This window comes from Lepidothrix coronata, unplaced genomic scaffold (assembly GCF_001604755.1).
Source record: "Lepidothrix coronata isolate B3197 unplaced genomic scaffold, Lepidothrix_coronata-1.0 Scaffold63, whole genome shotgun sequence".
Lineage (NCBI taxonomy): Eukaryota > Metazoa > Chordata > Aves > Passeriformes > Pipridae > Lepidothrix > Lepidothrix coronata.
Window position 1 is genome coordinate 3,954,126 of NW_016690243.1, and position 4,499 is coordinate 3,958,624.

Consider the following 4,499-nt stretch of genomic DNA (forward strand, 5'->3'; position numbering starts at 1 on the left):
GGGTCTCAGGACGTAGGTTTGTTTAGAGTGACCTTCTCTTAGATGGATTGTTTAGAGTGACCTTCTCTTAGATGGATTGCCTTACAGGGCTGACGAGCTCCATCTGCCCGGGGGGCTGGGAATCGAACCCGGGTCGCAGCCGTGAGAGTGCAGCACCCTAACCACTAGACCACCAGGGGCCCCTAAAGACATAGAAGCATCAGTATATTGTACATTAAAAATCATGGCACGAATATAAGTTACGAATCTCAGACACAGAGGAATAGCATGGGAAGAGATGCAGTGTATCATATAACTCTAATGCTGCATCTGTATTCTTCAATAAAAATATTTTACTGTTATCTTCAAATCCCTTAGCATTTTATGTAAAAACCTCTTTATTACCAGTACATCTATGAATTTAAAATGCCTAGTTTTCCTCTGAAGAATCTGTGAAGAATAAATATGTAGTATTATTTATACAAATTCATCATTAATTGTGTCCTATTCATACCCATCTTCCTCTGGGTGACTGGATGCAATAAAGTATTTGGTATATAAAAAACATAGTCCATACCAAAATAATCTACTCATACTGAGCAAGAACAGATGGCTGTAAAGAGTTATGACTGGTCACACACTGCTTTGTGTGACATTAACCAACAAAATTGGTATTCCTCATAATGACTAGGGATGCTGCTGAATTCCTCATCACCATCTGTCAGGATGAGGGTTGACCAAGTAAGTGCAAAGCAATGAGAAATTTAGTGCAGCTTTTCTTGTAAGTGCAGTTATAGGTGCATGTAATATACATGTATGTTGCCTCATGTAGGCAACAAATCCAAGAAATCACCACTGATTACCACTGGTGAAGCTTCCCTCCCCAAATCAAACAATATATTTTTTAACGTATCTTTTCTTCTTAATTGGCTCAAAAAAGATAACTTTGGTGATTGTGAAAGACTCTCTAATGCCCTGTGTCATCAGTTCCAAACTATCAGGAAAAATATATCTGAACAACTAGTATTGCAGTATTATTATCTGACCTCCTTCCTTCCCAAATGTGTTTAAGACTTTTTAAAAAAAATAATCAATGAAGTGACACAACAGAGTATGTGGAGAATTCCCTTATGTCAAAATCTGTTTTGAAAAGAGACTGTAGAAGTGTCATGTTGTCTTACATCTGACAATACTATAACATCTGGAATAATGTTTTGCAAATGGAGTTAAAAAATAAAGAGTAATTTGTTTCCACGGCAGGCAGACATAATTTTTATTCAGAGCTTTAGAATTCCTGGTAAGTGGGTGTTGTACAAAGAAAAAAAAAAAGTAAACAGAAGCAATCACAGAGAGGTTAGCTTGAAATGTATTGTTTTCTTTTTCAGTCATCTGGGTTTAAATTCAAACTCCACGAAGTGCTTTGGTCTTGAAATCAGCATGACTTGTGGGGCAGTGAGAGTAAAATAAATACAAACATAATATGCTTCAGGAAATGACTGCAGAGTATAATAGATTTCACTGTTCAGAAGTTTGTCTCAATATTCAGACAAAATATTCTTATCCTTTGTTTCATCCTGCTATTCCTATTACGAGTTCAACGTATGTAACTACAGATGATATTGCTTGTAATAAAATCATTCATCTCTGTAAAAATGTATCCCAAATTTTTGCCTTCAGGAAGCAATAGTGGATGATCAAGTATTTTTTTAAGACAATAAGTATCAGTAATTTTTTGGTCATTATTAGTCATTAGTTTGTGGGTATGAAACTTGGCATATTTTTTCTGAACAAGAATTTTATATTTAAGAGATTTGTCTTCAGTTACATCAATCACCTTTGGCAGTATTTTATAACGAATTGCATTTTTGGTGGAAAAGGAAATAGGGTGAAAATATTAGAAAGGAATAATTGAATGAGCCCATGCCGTTAATTAATTATTAATCAGAAGATGATGAAGTAACTTTCTAATACTAATATAAATCTCCACAATGAGGCTTCTGTTGAGTAAAGAGTAACTTTGCCTTTTATTACTTTAGGTCTATAAATCTAGTGATGTTGTCTCTATAGTTAGCATAAATCTGCTCTAATGAAGATGGTGAAGTGTCAAGCAATAAGCCCATTCTGTTTAATAGTCACCTACTAGTTATTTTCTTTATTAGCTGTTGTCAGTATTCATGGTATTGCAAGACATCAACACTGAGGACAGTTAGGATGAACATCTTTCATCTGGTCAAGATGTTTTTCACCAGCTCAGATTAAGGCTCATTTACAAAGCTAAGCAAACAAATGTGCAACTTTTTGGCATAGCCAAAACCTGTAGCAGAACTCCCATGCCCATCTCTACCCTCTGACAGCCACCTCCTCTTGGGACATGGGTGTACCCCACTCCTAATTTTGAGTTTGAAGCAAAGGTTCTGTTTCCTGTTCCTGGTATTATCTTCTCATTTTCAGTATGCCCTTGACTAATGCCCATATGCTGTATTTTCCTATTTTTTTTTCTTTAGAACAGACTGAATATCACTTGCTTTTTGTGAGACCCAGTGACTACTCTAGATTTGTGAATCCTACCATCTTGGAAATATTTTCATATTACACTGAAGTAAAGCATTAACTACTGAGTAACTTCAAAAAGGAAAATCTAAGTGCAACCTCTATTTCCAAACTTTATCCCATTTCCTATATGGTCATATTATGCCACTGTTGATTATATATTAGTTAATGTCTGCAAAGCCCATGAATATGAGGAAACATTTCTAGCTATAACTGTAAAGGTGTTGTCATTGCATGACTTTTTTTGCTGGCAAAGGTAAAACATTCTGTAATACCACTGGATAAACTCTGCTATATCATAGTATATATCATTTATATGAGTTGGCATTTTGGTCTATTGCCTCATAGCCGATCCTTAAATTTTGTGAGATTCAATACATTTATTTGCAAAATACTTATACGCTGGAGAAATTCTGCTCTGTCGTTTTTAAAGAACTCCTTAGAATTGAAGAACTTCATAGATAATATAAGTACTAGACCATAAAATACTATAACTTCAGGAATTTAAACTCCTATTCACATGCCAAAGATTCATGCTAAGGCTTAAGGTAACTGAAGTTTATTGGGATTTAAATTTCCAACTTTCATTTCCTTAGGTGCCTAGAGACCTACTGGTCATGTCTAAAACTGTTTCAGTCGTGTTAGCATTCAGTACTTTGACAAGGACACTAAGTACTTATCTGCAGAGCTTAAGCAAAACATCCACCAAGAACACTGTGCAGATTAGGTCACAGAGAGAGCAAAATTAAACCAAGGATGGTGCCTTGAAAGTCTTTCAGCTAACAACTAAACAGCATTTTCAGGATACAGAATATCTTGTTCTTTTCCATTTTCACTCTGTGATTTTTGATTTTTAGCTGAGAAACCCAAAAAACTAAATACATATAGCTGCTAGTAACTACTAATAGCTGAACTTATTTCACTTACACAGAGTAATTAAATATCGATTCAGCCAAAGACCATGAGAAACTGATTATATAACTGGTGAGTTCACATGCAGAGGTGAAGGGAAACATAGCTTTCCCTTTCCAACATAAATAAGCAAAATATTAGTGGAAGAAGGAACTGGATGAGGATGAGTGCTTTAGTAAGTGCAATTAAATCAATATTTTCTTAGGCAAAGTGGAACAATACCAAGTAGGCAGATTGAGGATCCCTCAGCTCATCTTCCTGATGATTAAAAGACTCTTTTGGGAGATATGGCTTCCAATCTGCATGGAGGAATAAAACATTTAACACAAGTCTCCCTGGACTGAAAGGAATGACATTAGGTATTTAATTACAAATTTGTGTTTAGTCTTGAAGGTGGGCTGGTACTTAAACTGTAGGGAAGTGAATGATTTATTCCCCTGTCCTCAGCATCATAAAGGATTGCAAGCAATCCTTTAGCCAGTATGCTTGATTTTGTTAACTTGACAGAGGGCTATGAATCCCTTCTTTCACTTCAGAATAAAATTTGATTTTTGGACTTGATCATACAAGATTCACCCAGTTTCATAGAGCCAGTAAAAGTTCATTGTGCACACTGATGACTCCTAGGTTACTGTCTTTATGTCAAGGCTGTCTTTCCTTTTGCCCTCTCTGAGAAAGATGGAAGTAACACAGATATGAAAGTCTAGGTAGAAATCTTCTGCAAATTTAGGTGAAAAGGTTGAGTTCATGATCCATTATTATTTGATTTTGAATGACTCTAAGCAATTTTACTCTAACACAGCATGTATTAATACATTTTCAGCAATCTGAAACTGAAATCCACTTAAAATTATCTTTAGTAGTGCAGAATAAGAGGGTGACCAAATTCTTTCATTTAAAAAGGAAAGCATTTCTTGTTTCTTGTGTAAATAAACTGTTAGGAAATCTCTTATATTTCCTACATATCTCATTGGTTTGACAAAATGATAAGTTGTTTCCTTTGGGTAGCCAGGCATAATGCAAGTCATCTTTTTACGTGTCTCCAAACTAATTTCCCT

At 35.3% G+C, this 4,499-nt stretch overlaps 1 long non-coding RNA gene across 2 annotated transcripts in view; it reads left to right on the top strand.

Moving 5' to 3' along the window:
- LOC108498744 overlaps window positions 1-4,499 on the top strand; it is an 18,766-nt gene that overhangs the window by 1,914 nt on the left and 12,353 nt on the right. Inside the window, exon 3 of one of the 2 annotated variants that reach the window (XR_001875295.1) lies at window positions 3,647-3,720. The exons of the other annotated variant lie outside the window; for it this stretch is intronic. This is a non-coding gene — a long non-coding RNA (uncharacterized LOC108498744). Of the gene's footprint in view, window positions 1-3,646; window positions 3,721-4,499 lie in introns of those variants that run through there. 2 annotated transcript variants of the gene reach the window in all.